This window comes from Triturus cristatus, chromosome 1_1, assembly GCF_964204655.1.
Source record: "Triturus cristatus chromosome 1_1, aTriCri1.1, whole genome shotgun sequence".
NCBI lineage: Eukaryota > Metazoa > Chordata > Amphibia > Caudata > Salamandridae > Triturus > Triturus cristatus.
The window spans coordinates 86,929,186-86,949,527 of NC_140579.1; the positions used below are offsets into that span (position 1 = coordinate 86,929,186).

Here is a 20,342-nt window from a genome sequence, read left to right on the forward strand (position 1 = left end):
AGTGGAGACATGGTTTTAATGTGGTGCAGGTCGCTTAAAGTCAATGGCTGTTAGCAAGGAGTAGACTACTCTCGAGCCCCCCCTTCCCACTCCACAGGTGGCAGGAGTGGGCATGTTCAGAGGAGAGGGGGCTCACTGTAGAGGGTCTCATGAGGGCTCACTGTAGGGGGTCCCGCGGGGTCAAATTGTACCCCAGAACAGGTACAACGAGTGGGGAGTGCAGAGGTAGGGGGCACAGGGAAAATGTGGAGGTACGGTGCACGGAGGAGTACGTAGGTATGAGACACAGGGGGATGTGGGGGTGACACCATGAGTTACCGCACTGGGTGACACCAACCCTAGTGACGCCGCTGTCGCTGCGGCAGCCCTCTCAGCCCCCCATTCATGGAGCACCTCCATTGCTGCGGCAGCCCTCCCAGCCCCCCCATTCATGGAGCGCCTCCATCGCTGCGGCTGCCCTCTCAGCCCCCCATTCATGGAGCGCCTCCATCGCTGCGGCTGCCCTCCCAGCCCCCCCATTCATGGAGCACCTCCATCGCTGCGGCAGCCCTCCCAGCCCCCCCATTCATTGAGCGCCTCCATCGCTGCGGCAGCCCTCTCAGCCCCCCATTCATGGAGCGCCTCCATCGCTGCAGCAGCCCTCTCAGTCCCCCCATTTGTGGCGCGCCTCCATCGCTGCGGCAGCCCTCTCAGCCCCCCCCATTCATGGAGCGCCTCCATCGCTGCGGCAGCCCTCTCAGCCCCCCATTCATGGAGCGCCTCCATCGCTGCGGCAGCCCTCTCAGCCCACCCATTCATGGAGCGCCTCCATCGCTGCGGCAGCCCTCTCAGCCCGCCCATTCATGGAGCGCCTCCATCGCTGCGGCAGCCCTCTCAGCCCACCCATTCATGGAGTGCCTCCATTGCTGCGGCAGCCCTCCCATTCATGGAGCGCCTCCATCGCTGTGGCAGCCCTCTCAGCCCACCCATTCATGGAGCGCCTCCATCGCTGCAGCAGCCCTCTCAGTCCCCCCATTTGTGGCGCGCCTCCATCGCTGCGGCAGCCCTCTCAGCCCCCCCCATTCATGAAGCGCCTCCATCGCTGCGGCTGCCCTCTCAGCCCCCCATTCATGGAGCGCCTCCATTGCTGCGGCAGCCCTCCCAGCCCCCCCATTCATAGAGCGCCTCCATCCCTGCGGCAGCCCTCTCAGCCCCCCATTCATGAAGCGCCTCCATCGCTGCGGCAGCCTCTCAGCCCCCCATTCATGGAGCGCCTCCATCGCTGCGGCACCCCTCTCAGCCCACCCATTCATGGAGCGCCTCCATCGCTGCGGCAACCCTCTCAGCCCACCCATTTATGGAGCGCCTCCATTGCTGCGGCAGCCCTCCCATTCATGGAGCGCCTCCATCGCTGCGGCAGCCCTCCCAGCCCCCATTCATGGAGCGCCTCCATTGCTGCGGCAGCCCTCTCAGCCCCCATTCATGGAGCGCCTCCATTGCTGCGGCAGCCCTCTCAGCCCCCCATTCATGGAGCGCCTCCATCGCTGCGGCAGCCCTCCCAGCCCACCCATTCATGAAGCGGGTCCATCGCTGCGGCAGCCCTCTCAGCCCCCCATTCATGGAGCGCCTCCATCGCTGCGGCAGCTGTCTCAGCCCCCCCCCATTCATGGAGCGCCTCCATCGCTGCGGCAGCCCTCTCAGCCCCCCATTCATGGAGTGCCTCCATCGCTGCGGCAGCCCTCTCAGCCCACCCATTCATGGAGCGCCTCCATCGCTGCGGCAGCCCTCTCAGCCCGCCCATTCATGGAGCGCCTCCATCGCTGCGGCAGCCCTCTCAGCCCACCCATTCATGGAGTGCCTCCATTGCTGCGGCAGCCCTCCCATTCATGGAGCGCCTCCATCGCTGTGGCAGCCCTCTCAGCCCACCCATTCATGGAGCGCCTCCATCGCTGAGGCAGCCCTCTCAGCCCACCCATTCATGGAGCGCCTCCATCGCTGCGGCAGCCCTCTCAGCCCACCCATTCATGGAGCGCCTCAATCGCTGCGGCAACCCTCTCAGCCCACCCATTTATGGAGCACCTCCATTGCTGCGGCAGCCCTCCCATTCATGGAGCGCCTCCATCTCTGCGGCAGCCCTCTCAGCCCCCCCATTCATGGAGCGTCTCCATCGCTGCGGCAGCCCTCCCAGCCCCCATTCATGGAGCGCCTCCATTGCTGCGGCTGCCCCTCAGCCCCCCATTCATGAAGAGGGTCCATCGCTGCGGCTGCCCTCCCAGCCCCTCCCATTCATGGAGCGCCTCCATCGCTGCGGCAGCCCTCTCAGCCCCCCATTCATGGAGCGCCTCCATCGCTGCGGAAGCCCTCTCAGCCCCCCCCATTCATGGAGCGCCTCCATTGCTGCGGCAGCCCTCTCAGCCTCCCCACTCATGGAGCGCCTCCATCGCTGCGGCAGCCCTCCCAGCCCCCCCATTCATGGAGCGCCTCCATCACTGCGGCAGCCCTCTCAGCCCCCCCATTCATGGAGCGCCTCCATCGCTGCAGCAGCCCTCTCAGCCCCCCATTCATGGAGCGCCTCCATCGCTGCAGCAGCCCTGTCAGCCCACCCATTCATGGAGCGCCTCCATCGCTGCGGCAGCCCTCTCAGCCCCCCCATTCATGGATCGCCTCCATCGCTGCGGCAGCCCTCTCAGCCCCCCATTCATGGTGCGCCTCCATCGCTGCGGCAGCCCTCTTAGCCCCCCATTCATGAAGCGGGTCCATCGCTGCGGCAGCCCTCTCAGCCCCCCCATTCATGGAGCGCCTCCATCGCTGCGGCAGCCCTCTCAACCTCCCGCATTCATGGAGCGCCTCCATCGCTACGGCTGCCCTCTCAGTCCCCCCATTTGTGGCGCGCCTCCATCGCTGCGCAGTGGCGTCACTAGGGGGGTGCGGGGGGTGCGGACCGCACTGGGTGACACCATTACATGGGGTGACACCGTGACACCGACCAAAATGCAAATTAATGGGACCCCCGCCCCGCCCGCGGACCAGCCTGCACGGCCCTAAACTAGGACATTTTTCATTAATTACTCACTTCCTTCGGCACTGCTCAATGCCTGGCTCAACCCTTGCAGCTGCTTTAGTGCGTCAGAAATACGCTTATAAGTGTGGGTGGGACCTGAGTCTATACGTGAAGGGCATGCAAAGAAGCAGCCATGTTAGAATATGAGACGAGACCATACTGCGGCGGTAGGTCAGAAAATAAAACGAGGGCTGCGTTTCCGAAGACATTAAAATGATACGAGAAGGGATTCTTGTCAAGAAAAGAAAGTTGTCTTGACTTTTAAAAAAAAGTCAGGGCGTTGTTTTAAATTATTAACGTGTGCCGACATGCATCATTCTCTAATAAGAATTAATTCTAAATACACGTAAAGATTACATTGCTCGTGGTATTTTTGATAAAAAGGTAAACTTCCGTTGTACATTTTAAGGTGATTATGTCTTGTCTGAGCCAGTCAAGTTGGCCGCCGCATTCCCCTGAAGAAATGCCACCGGCGTCTCCTGTCCCGGCCTTTACAATTTCTACACCTGTTCTCTCTAGTGGCCCTATTAGTTCTGTGACACCATAACTAATATACGTTTTTTTTCCACATATATTTTGGACACAAGTGTGAGTTAAACTGGTGTGTACCAGGGCCTGCAGCCTGTAGCTCGTGTGGGTTGCACGCAAGCCATCGTTCTGTCACCCGAGGGGCGTGACCTCGTCTCCCATGATGCACCGCGCCAGAGGCACCTCAGGTGTTTGAAAGCGGAGGGGGGAAATGGCAGCGCAATCTGCGGGCGGTGAGCCAGTGGAGCGGAGACGAGAGCGGGCGAGGAGAATCAGCAGGACCGTACTCAGCCGCAGCCCGTGAGTCTCCATCCCTTGGGTAAGTGCAAGTGCCAGCCGGGGAGACCACGTTGGACATTCTAGGTAGGGGCAGTGAGGGTAAATAGTCTAGATATCCTAAAAGGCCGGGAGTGGAGACATGGTTTTAATGTGGTGCAGGTCGCTTAAAGTCAATGGCTGTTAGCAAGGAGTAGACTACTCTCGAGCCCCCCCTTCCCACTCCACAGGTGGCAGGAGTGGGCATGTTCAGAGGAGAGGGGGCTCACTGTAGAGGGTCTCGTGAGGGCTCACTGTAGGGGGTCCCGTGGGGTCAAATTGTACCCCAGAACAGGTACAACGAGTGGGGAGTGCAGAGGTAGGGGGCACAGGGAAAATGTGGAGGTACGGTGCACGGAGGAGTACGTAGGTATGAGACACAGGGGGATGTGGGGGTGACACCATGAGTTACCGCACTGGGTGACACCAACCCTAGTGACGCCGCTGTCGCTGCGGCAGTCCTCTCAGCCCCCCATTCATGGAGCACCTCCATTGCTGCGGCAGCCCTCCCAGCCCCCCCATTCATGGAGCGCCTCCATCGCTGCGGCTGCCCTCTCAGCCCCCCATTCATGGAGCGCCTCCATCGCTGCGGCTGCCCTCCCAGCCCCCCCATTCATAGAGCACCTCCATCGCTGCGGCAGCCCTCCCAGCCCGCCCATTCATGGAGCGCCTCCATCGCTGCGGCAGCCCTCTCAGCCCCCCATTCATGGAGCGCCTCCATCGCTGCAGCAGCCCTCTCAGTCCCCCCATTTGTGGCGCGCCTCCATCGCTGCGGCAGCCCTCTCAGCCCCCCCCATTCATGGAGCGCCTCCATCGCTGCGGCTGCCCTCTCAGCCCCCCATTCATGGAGCGCCTCCATTGCTGCGGCAGCCCTCCCAGCCCCCCCATTCATAGAGCGCCTCCATCGCTGCGGCAGCCCTCTCAGCCCCCCCATTCATGAAGCGCCTCCATCGCTGCGGCAGCCTCTCAGCCCCCCATTCATGGAGCGCCTCCATCGCTGCGGCAGCCCTCTCAGCCCACCCATTCATGGAGCACCTCCATCGCTGCGGCAACCCTCTCAGCCCACCCATTTATGGAGCGCCTCCATTGCTGCGGCAGCCCTCCCATTCATGGAGCGCCTCCATCGCTGCGGCAGGCCTCTCAGCTCCCCATTCATGGAGCACCTCCATCGCTGCGGCAGCCCTCCCAGCCCCCCCATTCATGGAGCACCTCCATCGCTGCAGCAGCCCTCACAGCCCACCCATTCATGGAGCGCCTCCATCGCTGCGGCAGCCCTCCCAGCCCCCATTCATGGAGCGCCTCCATTGCTGCGGCAGCCCTCTCAGCCCCCCATTCATGGAGCGCCTCCATCGCTGCGGCAGCCCTCCCAGCCCACCCATTCATGAAGCGGGTCCATCGCTGCGGCAGCCCTCTCAGCCCCCCATTCATGGAGCGCCTCCATCGCTGCGGCAGCTGTCTCAGCCCCCCCCCCATTCATGGAGCGCCTCCATCGCTGCGGCAGCCCTCTCAGCCCCCCATTCATGGAGCGCCTCCATCGCTGCGGCAGCTCTCTCAGCCCACCCATTCATGGAGCGCCTCCATCGCTGCGGCAGCCCTCTCAGCCCGCCCATTCATGGAGCGCCTCCATCGCTGCGGCAGCCCTCTCAGCCCACCCATTCATGGAGTGCCTCCATTGCTGCGGCAGCCCTCCCATTCATGGAGCGCCTCCATCGCTGTGGCAGCCCTCTCAGCCCACCCATTCATGGAGCACCTCCATCGCTGAGGCAGCCCTCTCAGCCCACCCATTCATTGAGCGCCTCCATCGCTGCGGCAGCCCTCTCAGCCCACCCATTCATGGAGCGCCTCAATCGCTGCGGCAACCCTCTCAGCCCACCCATTTATGGAGCACCTCCATTGCTGCGGCAGCCCTCCCATTCATGGAGCGCCTCCATCGCTGCGGCAGCCCTCTCAGCCCCCCCATTCATGGAGCGTCTCCATCGCTGCGGCAGCCCTCCCAGCCCCCATTCATGGAGCGCCTCCATTGCTGCGGCTGCCCCTCAGCCCCCCATTCATGAAGAGGGTCCATTGCTGCGGCTGCCCTCCCAGCCCCTCCCATTCATGGAGCGCCTCCATCGCTGCGGCAGCCCTCTCAGCCCCCCATTCATGGAGCGCCTCCATCGCTGCGGAAGCCCTCTCAGCCCCCCCCATTCATGGAGCGCCTCCATTGCTGCGGCAGCCCTCTCAGCCTCCCCACTCATGGAGCGCCTCCATCGCTGCGGCAGCCCTCCCAGCCCCCCCATTCATGGAGCGCCTCCATCACTGTGGCAGCCCTCTCAGCCCCCCCATTCATGGAGCGCCTCCATCGCTGCGGCAGCCCTCTCAGCCCCCCATTCATGGAGCGCCTCCATCGCTGCAGCAGCCCTCTCAGCCCACCCATTCATGGAGCGCCTCCATCGCTGCGGCAGCCCTCTCAGCCCCCCCATTCATGGATCGCCTCCATCGCTGCGGCAGCACTCTCAGCCCCCCATTCATGGAGCGCCTCCATTGCTGCAGCAGCCCTCTCAGCCCCCCCCATTCATGGAGTGCCTCCATCGCTGCAGCAGCCCTCTTAGCCCCCCATTCATGGTGCGCCTCCATCGCTGCGGCAGCCCTCTTAGCCCCCCATTCATGAAGCGGGTCCATCGCTGGGGCAGCCCTCTCAGCCCCCCCATTCATGGAGCGCCTCCATCGCTGCGGCAGCCCTCTCAGCTCCCCCATTCATGGAGCGCCTCCATCGCTGCGGCAGCCCTCTCAACCTCCCGCATTCATGGAGCGTCTCCATCGCTGCGGCAGCACTCTCAGCCCACCCATTCATGGAGCGCCTCCATCGCTGCGGCAGCCCTCTCAGCCCACCCATTCATGGAGCGCCTCCATCGCTGCGGCAACCCTCTCAGCCCACCCATTTATGGAGCGCCTCCATCGCTGCGGAAGCCCTCTCAGTCCCCCCATTCATGGAGCGCCTCCATCGCTGCGGCAGCCCTCTCAGCCCCCCCACTCATGGAGCGCCTCCATCGCTGCGGCAGCACTCCCAGCCCCCCCCATTCATGGAGCGCCTCCATCACTGCGGCAGCCCTCTCAGCCCCCCCCATTCATGGAGCGCCTCCATCGCTGCGGCAGCCCTCTCAGTCCCCCCATTCATGGAGCGCCTCCATCGCTGCGGCAGCCCTCTCAGCCCCCCATTCATGGAGCGCCTCCATTGCTGCAGCAGCCCTCTCAGCCCCCCCATTCATGGAGCGCCTCCATCGCTGTGGCAGCCCTCTCAGCTCCCCCATTCATGGAGCGCCTCCATCGCTGTGGCAGCCCTCTCAACCTCCCGCATTCATGGAGCGTCTCCATCGCTGCGGCAGCACTCTCAGCCCACCCATTCATGGAGCGCCTCCATCGCTGCGGCAGCCCTCTCAGCCCACCCATTCATGGAGCGCCTCCATCGCTGCGGCAACCCTCTCAGCCCACCCATTTATGGAGCGCCTCCATCGCTGCGGAAGCCCTCTCAGTCCCCCCATTCATGGAGCGCCTCCATCGCTGCGGCAGCCCTCTCAGCCCCCCCACTCATGGAGCGCCTCCATCGCTGCGGCAGCACTCCCAGCCCCCCCCATTCATGGAGCGCCTCCATCACTGCGGCAGCCCTCTCAGCCCCCCCCATTCATGGAGCGCCTCCATCGCTGCGGCAGCCCTCTCAGCCCCCCATTCATGGAGCGCCTCCATCGCTGCGGCAGCCCTCTCAGTCCCCCCATTCATGGAGCGCCTCCATCGCTGCGGCAGCCCTCTCAGCCCCCCATTCATGGAGCGCCTCCATTGCTGCAGCAGCCCTCTCAGCCCCCCCATTCATGGAGCGCCTCCATCGCTGTGGCAGCCCTCTTAGCCCCCCATTCATGGTGCGCCTCCATCGCTGCGGCAGCCCTCTCAGCCTCCCCACTCATGGAGCGCCTCCATCGCTGCGGCAGCCCTCCCAGCCCCCCCATTCATGGAGCGCCTCCATCACTGTGGCAGCCCTCTCAGCCCCCCCATTCATGGAGCGCCTCCATCGCTGCGGCAGCCCTCTCAGCCCCCCATTCATGGAGCGCCTCCATCGCTGCAGCAGCCCTCTCAGCCCACCCATTCATGGAGCGCCTCCATCGCTGCGGCAGCCCTCTCAGCCCCCCCATTCATGGATCGCCTCCATCGCTGCGGCAGCCCTCTCAGCCCCCCATTCATGGAGCGCCTCCATTGCTGCAGCAGCCCTCTCAGCCCCCCCCATTCATGGAGTGCCTCCATCGCTGCGGCAGCCCTCTTAGCCCCCCATTAATGGTGCGCCTCCATCGCTGCGGCACCCCTCTTAGCCCCCCATTCATGAAGCGGGTCCATCGCTGGGGCAGCCCTCTCAGCCCCCCCATTCATGGAGCGCCTCCATCGCTGCGGCAGCCCTCTCAGCTCCCCCATTCATGGAGCGCCTCCATCGCTGCGGCAGCCCTCTCAACCTCCCGCATTCATGGAGCGTCTCCATTGCTGCGGCAGCACTCTCAGCCCACCCATTCATGGAGCGCCTCCATCGCTGCGGCAGCCCTCTCAGCCCACCCATTCATGGAGCGCCTCCATCGCTGCGGCAACCCTCTCAGCCCACCCATTTATGGAGCGCCTCCATCGCTGCGGAAGCCCTCTCAGTCCCCCCATTCATGGAGCGCCTCCATCGCTGCGGCAGCCCTCTCAGCCCCCCCACTCATGGAGCGCCTCCATCGCTGCGGCAGCACTCCCAGCCCCCCCCATTCATGGAGCGCCTCCATCACTGCGGCAGCCCTCTCAGCCCCCCCCATTCATGGAGCGCCTCCATCGCTGCGGCAGCCCTCTCAGCCCCCCATTCATGGAGCGCCTCCATCGCTGCGGCAGCCCTCTCAGTCCCCCCATTCATGGTGCGCCTCCATCGCTGCGGCAGCCCTCTTAGCCCCCCATTCATGAAGCGGTTCCATCGCTGCGGCAGCCCTCTCAGCCCCCCCATTCATGGAGCGCCTCCATCGCTGCGGCAGCCCTCTCAGCCCCCCCATTCATGGAGCGCCTCCATCGCTTCGGCAGCCCTCTCAACCTCCCGCATTCATGGAGCGCCTCCATCGCTGCGGCTGCCCTCTCAGTCCCCCCATTTGTGGCGCGCCTCCATCGCTGCGCAGTGGCATCACTAGGGGGGTGCGGCGGGTGCGGACCGCAGCGGGTGACACCATTACATGGGGTGACACCGTGACACCGACCAAAATGCAAATTAATGGGACCCCCGCCCCGCCCGCGGACCAGCCTGCACGGCCCTAAACTAGGACATTTTTCATTCATTACTCACTTCCTTCGGCACTGCTCAATGCCTGGCTCAACCCTTGCAGCTGCTTTAGTGCGTCAGAAATACGCTTATAAGTGTGGGTGGGACCTGAGTCTATACGTGAAGGGCATGCAACGAAGCAGCCATGTTAGAATATGAGACGAGACCATACTGCGGCGGTAGGTCAGAAAATAAAACGAGGGCTGCGTTTCCGAAGACATTAAAATGATACGAGAAGGGATTCTTGTCAAGAAAAGAAAGTTGTCTTGACTTTAAAAAAAAAAGTCAGGGCGTTGTTTTAAATTATTAATGTGCGCCGACATGCATCATTCTCTAATAAGAATTAATTCTAAATACACGTAAAGATTACATTGCTCGTGGTATTTTTGATAAAAAGGTAAACTTCCGTTGTACATTTTAAGGTGATTATGTCTCGTCTGAGCCAGTCAAGTTGGCCGCCGCATTCCCCTGAAGAAATGCCACCGGCGTCTCCTGTGCCGGCCTTTACAATGTCTACACCTGTTCTCTCTAGTGGCCCTATTAGTTCTGTGACACCATAACTAATATACGTTTTTTTTCCACATATATTTTGGACACAAGTGTGAGTTAAACTGGTGTGTACCAGGCCCTGCAGCCTGTAGCTCGTGTGGGTTGCACGCAAGCCATCGCTCTGTCACCCGAGGGGCGTGACCTCGTCTCCCATGATGCACCGCGCCAGAGGCACCTCCGGTGTTTGAAAGCGGAGGGGGGAAATGGCAGCACAATCTGCGGGCGGTGAGCCAGTGGAGCGGAGACGAGAGCGGGCGAGGAGAATCAGCAGAACCGTACTCAGCCGCAGCCCGTGAGTCCCCATCTCTTGGGTAAGTGCAAGTGCCAGCCGGGGAGACCACGTTGGACATTCTAGGTAGGGGCAGTGAGGGTAAATAGTCTAGATATCCTAAAAGGCCGGGAGTGGAGACATGGTTTTAATGTGGTGCAGGTGGCTTAAAGTCAATGGCTGTTAGCAAGGAGTAGACTACTCTCGAGCCCCCCCTTCCCACTCCACAGGTGGCAGGAGTGGGCGTGTTCAGAGGAGAGGGGGCTCACTGTAGAGGGTCTCGTGGGGGCTCACTGTAGGGGGTCCCGCGGGGTCAAATTGTACCCCAGAACAGGTACAACGAGTGGGGAGTGCAGAGGTAGGGGGCACAGGGAAAATGTGGAGGTACGGTGCACGGAAGAGTACGTAGGTATGAGACACAGGGGGATGTGGGGGTGACACCATGAGTTACCGCACTGGGTGACACCAACCCTAGTGACGCCTCTGTCGATGCGGCAGCCCTCTCAGCCCCCCATTCATGGAGCAGCTCCATTGCTGCGGCAGCCCTCCCAGCCCCCCCATTCATGGAGCGCCTCCATCGCTGCGGCTGCCCTCTCAGCCCCCCATTCATGGAGCGCCTCCATCGCTGCGGCTGCCCTCCCAGCCCCCCCATTCATGGAGCGCCTCCATCGCTGCGGCAGCCCTCCCAGCCCCCCCATTCATGGAGCGCCTCCATCGCTTCGGCAGCCCTCTCAGCCCCCCATTCATGGAGCGCCTCCATCGCTGCAGCAGCCCTCTCAGTCCCCCCATTTGTGGCGCGCCTCCATCGCTGCGGCTGCCCTCTCAGCCCCCCATTCATGGAGCGCCTCCATTGCTGCGGCAGCCCTCCCAGCCCCCCCATTCATGAAGCGCCTCCATCGCTGCGGCAGCCTCTCAGCCCCCCATTCATGGAGCGCCTCCATCGCTGCGGCTGCCCTCTCAGCCCCCCATTCATGGAGCGCCTCCATCGCTGCGGCTGCCCTCTCAGCCCCCCATTCATGGAGCGCCTCCATTGCTGCCGCAGCCCTCCCAGCCCCCCATTCATGGAGCGCCTCCATCGCTGCGGCAGTCCTCCCAGCCCACCCATTCATGAAGCGGGCCCATCGCTGCGGCAGGTCTCTCAGCCCCCCCATTCATGGAGCGCCTCCATCGCTGCGGCAGCCCTCTCAGCCCCCCATTCATGGAGTGCCTCCATCGCTGCGGCAGCCCTCTCAGCCCCCCCATTCATGGAGCGCCTTCATCGCTGCGGCAGCCCTCTCAGCCCCCATTCATGAAGCGGGTCCATCGCTGAGGCAGCCCTCTCAGCCCCCCATTCATGGAGCGCCTCCATCGCTGCGGCAGGCCTCTTAGCCCCCCATTCATGAAGCGGGTCCATCGCTGAGGCAGCCCTCTCAGCCCCCCATTCATGGAGCGCCTCCATCGCTGCGGCAGCCCTCTTAGCCCCCCATTCATGAAGCGGGACCATCGCTGCGGCAGCCCTCTCAGCGTGTGCAGAATAGCAGACGGTCTTTCAACCTTTTGGGTTTTTCTCCTGGTTGCCGCCTAGATCTGTCTGTTCTGGGATGACCGGTAGAGAGGGCTCCTGGACTCCGTCAGTCCTTCAGCGCATTTCCATGTATCAGTGAAGAAGTGAGATTTCCTATTGTGCAAGACTTTCAGGTTCGCTTGTACTTGAGGTGTAATTCAGGGAGTTGTTTCTTAACTTCCAGATAGGTTCAATCAGTCAATCAATCAGGTGGAGCGTCTGAGGTTGTGCTCCATTGTTGAACCCTTGGAGTATAATCGGGAAATAACAGTACTTTTGCATCAACAGCTGGGTATGGGCCATCCAGGCCAGTCTGAAGCTTTTGTGATGCCCTGACCCAAAGAACCTGGCTACCTAGAATGACTAAACTGTGTGACCCTGGGCAGTTGCTTTTCTTCACTGCGACTCCCTTTCCATGATCATTATATTTGATAACATCTTGACATAATTGTTCAGGGTGCAAACTGTACTAAAACATCTCCTGTACATTGTTTAATGGACCATAATGTTCATCGATCTATAGCAGCAAAGGCCATACATGGGAGGTTCCAAACACCAGCCTAGGCACGTCTGCCTGCCACTACCTGTCAACCGGAAGCCAGGTGTTTTGTCACAGCACGGGCATGGCCCGTTTCATAGCACGACCATGATTACAGTTCCTGGCACCCTGTGAATCATGCTGTGCATGGTGCGCACAGTCTCGCCCTAGCGCTTCGCAAGGCCTCATCAAGGAGCATAACAGGAAGGAAAGTCACGCCTACCCACTGTGTGACAGTGCTGGAGCCGTCTCGCCTGCACACAGCAGGATGGTGTCTCTTAGGCTGTTGTTTAACAGTTGGCAGAATATAGGTCTGGCTGGCTGTGAGCGGCTGGCTCAGTATATGGTGCACACTTGTTCAAGTGTAGCACCCTGCACCGGTCCAGGCAACCCTTATGGTGTTTTTAGTGGTTTAGATAACCGTGAAAAGCTCTCTAAGTGGTAGCTGTGGAGAGCAGTCTGTGGTCCGCAGCAGCCCTGTCAGGTTCAGTAAGGTTGGTCCCGGGATCATGGAGGTCTCCCCGGAGGGGCCCTACCGTAGATGGAATCATGCCTCCAACCCCGGATACGGTGTTGGGGTATGATTCCAACATGTTTGATACCAAACATGTCCAGATTCGTTTCAGCCAGTTTAGAGATGGTCCTCGCGTAATGATGAAGGGCCTCTCTAAATCGTAATGGCTGCCTCACTTACAAAGCCTGGACAATGGACTTTGGGGTGTGTAGGGGTGGCCCGATCATGCAGGGCCACCCCCACACTCGTAACCGAGCACCCTGCCTTCGGGACTGAAAGGCCTGCTAGAGGGGTGGCTTACAGGTTTCCAAGTGTAGTGATGGGAGAGATAAGGAAACATATCTCGACTGAGAGGCGCATGCACCGTCTCACACAGGCTGCAATGGCAGGCCTGTAGTCGTAGTTTGGAGGGTCCCTTGTGGGTGGCACAACACATGCTATAGCCCACGGGGGACCCCTGGGGTGCCCATCCCTAGGTACTGTAGCACCATATACTAGGGACTTACCCAGGTGACCCAGTTAGCCAAATAGGAATAAATCAAAATCAAACCCAATTTAGGGAAAAAGCGCAGTGACTGGGGTCCTGATTAGCAGGATCCCAATCAGTCTAGTCGAAAAACAGCTATGACACCAGCAAAAAGTGGGGGTAACCAGTCAAGCAGATCCTACTTTCCTACACTGGCTGTCCGGATGGCAGTATCGATACTATGGTCCTGTGTGCCTGTTCAACTGAGGAGAACTTGGTCAGGAAATTGGTTGCAAGTGTCGTGCTTAGGAACCCCATATCTGCAGACCTATAAACAAAGTTATCTGTGTGAGGAGGGGGCGTGGCCTTGGGCCAAGAGCTCCCTGAGAAGCACTCTGCCCTCCACCAACGCACCCTCCCCATGCCAAAATACAAGGGTTGTTGAGGCTACCACTGACGTTTTGGGGTGTTTTCACATCCCTTAATGGACATTGGCTGCTTACAGCCTCAAAAGACCAGCTCTAAATCCACTCTTTGCAGGGCTTTCCAGCTTATCTTTCCTGCCACAGTGTGATTTCGACTCCCCGCTGGGTGATCGTGTGAAAGGACCCACAATCGTGTGGCACACATTGGCACCGTGTGCACTGGCAGATCCGTGAGCCTTCCAAAGAAAGTTCAGTGCTCAAGCTCTTAGTTCATTTATTGAGGCCCCCATCTGAACGCTGGTCCTCGTGGCTTTTCCTTCTGCCTCTTCGGCCCAGTATTCAGGAATGAGATGCTGTCGTCCGCGCCCTCAAAGTGCCTCCTGAGGACTCAGATGTCATTTCAACTTTGCTTCAGCTTCTGATGCTGGACCTGCCAGTTTCTGCGGATCCTCTTCAAGTTAAGAGCACATCAAACAGTGGAGACTCCATCTTTGCTGCCAGTGCTGTGAGCAGGATGGGTTCACCGCTCTCCCCCGAGCCCTCATCTTTGCTGCCAGTGCTGTGAGCAGGATGGGTTCACCGCTCTCCTGCGAGCCCTCATCTTTGCTGCCAGTGCTGTGAGCAGGATGGGTCCACCGCTCTCCTGCGAGCCCTCATCTTTGCTGCCAGTGCTGTGAGCAGGATGGGTTCACCGCTCTCCTCCGAGCCCTCATCTTTGCTGCCAGTGCTGTGAGCAGGATGGGTTCACCGCTCTCCCCCGAGCCCTCATCTTTGCTGCCAGTGCTGTGAGCAGGATGGGTTCACCGCTCTCCCCCAAGCCCTCATCTTTGCTGCCAGTGCTGTGAGCAGGATGGGTTCACCGCTCTCCCCCGAGCCCTCATCTTTGCTGCCAGTGCTGTGAGCAGGATGGGTTCACCGCTCTCCTGCGAGCCCTCATCTTTGCTGCCAGTGCTGTGAGCAGGATGGGTTCACCGCTCTCCTGCGAGCCCTCATCTTTGCTGCCAGTGCTGTGAGCAGGATGGGTTCACCGCTCTCCCCCAAGCCCTCATCTTTGCTGCCAGTGCTGTGAGCAGGATGGGTTCACCGCTCTCCTCCGAGCCCTCATCTTTGCTGCCAGTGCTGTGAGCAGGATGGGTTCACCGCTCTCCCCCGAGCCCTCATCTTTGCTGCCAGTGCTGTGAGCAGGATGGGTTCACCGCTCTCCCCCAAGCCCTCATCTTTGCTGCCAGTGCTGTGAGCAGGATGGGTTCACCGCTCTCCCCCGAGCCCTCATCTTTGCTGCCAGTGCTGTGAGCAGGATGGGTTCACCGCTCTCCTGCGAGCCCTCATCTTTGCTGCCAGTGCTGTGAGCAGGATGGGTTCACCGCTCTCCTGCGAGCCCTCATCTTTGCTGCCAGTGCTGTGAGCAGGATGGGTTCACCGCTCTCCCCCAAGCCCTCATCTTTGCTGCCAGTGCTGTGAGCAGGATGGGTTCACCGCTCTCCCCCAAGCCCTCATCTTTGCTGCCAGTGCTGTGAGCAGGATGGGTTCACCGCTCTCCCCCAAGCCCTCATCTTTGCTGCCAGTGCTGTGAGCAGGATGGGTTCACCGCTCTCCCCCGAGCCCTCATCTTTGCTGCCAGTGCTGTGAGCAGGATGGGTTCACCGCTCTCCCCCAAGCCCTCATCTTTGCTGCCAGTGCTGTGAGCAGGATGGGTTCACCGCTCTCCCCCAAGCCCTCATCTTTGCTGCCAGTGCTGTGAGCAGGATGGGTTCACCGCTCTCCCCCGAGCCCTCATCTTTGCTGCCAGTGCTGTGAGCAGGATGGGTTCACCGCTCTCCCCCGAGCCCTCATCTTTGCTGCCAGTGCTGTGAGCAGGATGGGTTCACCGCTCTCCTGCGAGCCCTCATCTTTGCTGCCAGTGCTGTGAGCAGGATGGGTCCACCGCTCTCCTCCGAGCCCTCATCTTTGCTGCCAGTGCTGTGAGCAGGATGGGTTCACCGCTCTCCCCCAAGCCCTCATCTTTGACTGTCGGCTCTGCCCTGCCTTTTACATTTCCCACTGGTTCTGCCCATCTTACATGCATGCTCTATCTTCCACCTGGCCAGGCACTTACCAAAATGGTGGATAGTTTTAAATTAAGGCTGGGAAAGACCCTTGCAACTCAACAAAAAGCTCCTAGTTGTTCCTGTTTGAAATTCAAGGTTTAAACAGTTAATATATCCTGGCCAAATAATGCGATTGTGCGGCTGGGGCATTTTTTGCATAGTTTTAAATTTGCTGCATTTGCCACATAATCCATCATCTGCTGTAAATCTGCGGATCTTAACTCAACACTACCGCGTAATTTGGCTTTCCTGCTGTATAATTCCAGTGTTCCGCATATATTGCATCAAAATGATTTCCAAACAATAAACATAATTCCTAAATTATTATTAAAGCTAACAGAATTGTGATAGAATTTTTTTAATAAAAAAAAGGCATATTGAGGATTGTTCATAAATTGCTATTCACATACCAGCTACGTTCCCATTTTTATCTGAACAAGTTGACGCTCTGGTGTTATTTGCTCCTGCGGGGGGCTGATTCACCTTCTCCATCCACCCTGGTAAGACTTCCTGTCCCAGGGTGCACCTGCCGCTGACGATTGGGGGGGGGGGCGTGTCCATCATGCATAAAGCGCTGCCCCTGCGGTGCGGGACAGGAAGAGGCAGGGCAGGGGTCACCCCCCTTGGCTTTTTTTTTTTGGGAACCGCACTGACCGTGGCTCCCATGGACATAAGTAGGTGGACATCTTGATACTGGAACTTACTTAAAACCCTGTGTATCGCGAGCCATTGCACAATTGGATGGAGTTGGGCTTCAATCTAAAAAAACCTATGTTTGTACCATTGGAGGTAAAACTCGTCTTGTAAAAGTGACTGCCCGAACCGCCCGTTTTCACTCCTCCACTTTTGGGATAATATATTTCTTCTTTTTTATTTTTTTTACCGTTTTGGAGCTGTCCTTTCTTTAGGTTTGCATATTATACCAAATCTTGAATAAAAGTTGAATTAATCTAGAGTGCATTAAAATTAACCAACAAAGAATACCCTTTATCCCCTCTCGCAAATGGGCAAGAGAAAGGCTACAGACAGACGCAGGGAAGAATAAAATACCAAAGATCGGACATGCAAAGAAAACCGCAGCAGAGAACTGCACCTGAGCCGCAATTAACAATGGAATTGAGGAGGCAGAATCTATGCGGTGCAACGGGAAGAAACTGGCTAGCGAAAGTACAACAAAGATAACTACTTATTATATAGGATAGGGCTCACTCCCCTCCAACACGAAATATTAACGTTCGCCCCTGATGAGACAGAGTCCCGGGTCTTAAAACCCTCTACTTCCAGGAACCATGGAGTGAAAGATCCCTTTCAAACTCGTATCCCCAAGACCGGTCTATCAGCCCTTATCAAAGATGGGAGTACTCCCGGCGAAACAATAGCAGTAAATACACGAGCTGAAGAGCTGTGTGTGCAGGAGCCTGGACTGAGACATGCGATGGGGAGGCGTGGGGGAAGCAGAACCGTTTTAGTCCATTGGGCATCGCATGCCTGGTTGCGGGGCGGCAGAGCCCCGCCCCTCTTTGGCTGGGTGGATGGATGAGGGGATATTCGGTACGAGGTTATATAGACCATCACCCCTCGCATTCTCCGTTTTTCGGTATTAGTTTTGCACGTGTGTGTGTGTGCGCGCGCTCCCGTGGGCCATACTCTCACCACGCATGCGTTTGTCTGCAGGAGTTTGTCACATTCTCTGTGTACGTGCAGAGGTAATCGTCCCCTTTATAATTTGCTTCGATCGCGGCCCGAGCTATCTATTTTCAGGCCGCAAACGAAGGCAGACAACCCAGACATAAATGAGCACAGGAAGGAAGCGGTGCGGAGTTCACCTTCATTTACAACCGTCACGGAGAAGGCCGGGAGTGGGCGTGGGGACGGGGTGGAAAAAATAGCGGGGATTGGGTGGAATCGGCCAGCAGCGGAACAGAGAAGGGCCTCCTCGCAAGGTGTCGGAGGCTCAAAACGTGGCTGCACAGACTCCGACGTACACGTAGGGTGACCAACCGGCATTGGTGCAAATTCAGGACGGTGAGTGTAAAAATTCAGGACGGTGAGTGTAAAAATTCAGGACAAAGGGTAAAAATTCAGGACACAAATTCAGGACAGGAGGTCAAAATTCAGCACAAAATTTCAGGACAATAGGTAAGTTTTACAGACACATCAGAGGAGGTCGCGCAATAGTATATAAGTAAGCCCAGCCATATTCAAACATATTCAACCATTTGCAAACCTATCCATCAGGTATCCTTCCATCTATCATTTCACTCATCCATCCCTTCATCCATCCTTTCACTCATCCATCCAGCCTTTCACCCTATCCATCTGTACACTCATCCATCCACTCTTCTACCCATCCATCCACTCTTCTACCCATCCATCCACTCTTCTACCCATCCATTCACTCTTCTACCCATCCATTCACTCATCCATCCAGCCATTTAGCCTTTCACCCATCCAGCCATCCTTTCACTTACTCATCCATCCACCCAGTCACTCATCCTTCCACCCATCCACCCTTTCAGTCATCCATCCTCCCTTTCTCTCTCCATCGACCCTTTCACTTAGCCATCCTTCCTTCCTTCCATCCACCCACCCATCTACTCATCCACTCATGAATCCATCCATTGACCCTGTCACTCATCCATCCTTTCTCTCATCCATTTATCCTTTCACTCCTTCACTCATCTATTCATCCTTTTGTCCACCTACCCTCCCTTTCACTCACTCATCCATCCTTACATCCACCCTTTCATTCATCCGTCCATCCATTCACCCTTGCACTTATCAATCCATCCATCATTTCACTCGTCCATCCACTCACTCATCATCATCCACCTTTTCACTCATCCATCCTTTCACTCATCCATCCACCGTTTTACCCATCCAGCTACCGACTCATACATCCAGCTATTTACATTTTCTCTCATCCATCCTTCTACTCACTCATCAATCCATCCATATTCTCTCATTATCCATCTATTCAATCTTTCATTCATCCATTCACCCTTTCACTAATTCCTCCAGGCATCCACCCATCCCTTCACTTACTCACACTCCCACCTTTTCATATTAATTTTGAGCTGAGCCTTTTTGAGAAGAGGCCCATCAAGAACTTCACCCTCGCTGCAGGAGCCATTCCAGGACTGGGACAGGATCCACCACAGAGGGGGGTCAGGAGCCATCACAGGGAGGGGGGGGCAGGAGCCATCACAGGCGGGGCGACAGGAGCCATCACTGGGGGGGCGGCAGGAGCCATCACAGGAGGGGGAAGAGGATCCACCAGGGTGGGCACAGGGGTGGGCATAAAGTGTTCTAGTATCATCTTGGTCTCTTCCAGGGTGGGGTAGGGCTCCTCACCCCCTCCTGGACAAGACAAGGAGAAGACAGGCTCTCTTTCCAAAATGTTAGTTTTGCCATCCCCCACTGTGATGTACAGTACTTAAAGGAGATACTCCAAGAGAACTGATTTAACTGATTGTCCTCCATACTTTGTTAATCAGTGTGGGTGCGATTGTGCCATTTCTTTGTTTTATTACATTATAGACTGCATGTTTGAAGAACCGAGGTTTGCTTACAATTTAGTGACCGAAATTAAGCTCTGTGAAGAGAACCCCGTGCTGCCTCGGTGTAATCAGGGCCGGTTCTAGGGTGTTTGGGGCCCTGGGCAGAAAGGGAATGTGTGAGGCCCCTCTAAATTGCAGAGACATGACGCATTCAGGGCTGTTTGCATCTGAATAGATGCCCCTGATCCTGAAGCTGCAGCCCCTCCCTCTGTCACCTTCAAGCCCCTCTTAACAGCTCATCAAGGGCGGAAGGTGTGAGGGTGGCCATCCCGCTGTGCCTCTCCAATGCTGCTGGGTATCTGAGCTTTGGTACTGCATCGGAGTCTGTTACACACGACCTCAGCAGCATCGAGTCTGTTACACCAACCTCAGCAGCATCGGAGTCAAGAAGGGAGGTGGGTGGAAGCTGTGCCGGCTTTAGGGTGGTGCGACCGCTGCCCGGTTAAAATTACAGACAAATGGCGTCCGTTAAAGAATCCTTCACGGACAACGGACAGACGGCCGAAATTACGGACTGTCCGTGAAATTTACAGACGGTTGGTCACCCTACGTACACGTATCAATGAGCAAACGTGTCCTCTGTCACAAAAAGCCAAGCTGGAAAGAGAAACACGCATTCCACCCCCGATGGTGGCAAACGTTCCGTTCAAGAGCTTCCGCGTTGTGCTCCTCATCCCATACGGGCTCATTCTAACTTTTTAAAAACTTCTTTATACATCATTTGCCTTTTTCATGAACATGTGCATGGACTGGCGTTCGATTGCAAACATACAACATATATGGAATCCTAATCTGATCATTGCGATTAGCCCCTATGCTCCCCCCATGTCCCTCATATATGCATGAACATCTGCATCGATCACAGTTCATTCAATTAAACCTCCCATCATCCCACCAAAAATGCCATCCTCGGCCTGTTCTGGGTCTGCCATCTTCGCCGCATCTCCATATCTGTTAGTTATCTTCAGGACCTGAGTTCCTTTCTCCCTCTGCGGGGAGTTTCTCCTGATCATCGGTGATGACGTCATTCTGCAGATGTTGAGTTAGTGCGTTGGCCACATTGTTCCATACTTCGAATAGTGATGCGCTGTAACATTCTTCCTTTATTCTTCACCACTCCAACAAATCCCTCTCCCAGGCTTGAATTGTGAGTCGCTTGAGGGACTACCAATGTCTTGCAATCCTCCATTTGGCCAGGAGCAACCCCAACACC

The 20,342-nt window shown here is 57.8% G+C and overlaps 1 protein-coding gene across 5 annotated transcripts in view; it reads left to right on the top strand.

The window, feature by feature from the left end:
* The first annotated feature begins 16,171 nt into the window (after nt 1-16,171).
* LOC146869552 (G protein-coupled receptor 4-like) overlaps nt 16,172-20,342 on the top strand; it is a 31,467-nt gene continuing 27,296 nt past the window's right edge. The window contains exon 1 of one of the 5 annotated variants that reach the window (XM_085654267.1): nt 16,172-16,358. The gene's annotated coding sequence lies outside the window, so the exon portion shown is untranslated. Of the gene's footprint in view, nt 16,359-17,458; nt 17,595-20,342 lie in introns of those variants that run through there. The other 4 variants (XM_085654257.1, XM_085654235.1, XM_085654228.1 and 1 more) reach the window with 4 other exon arrangements.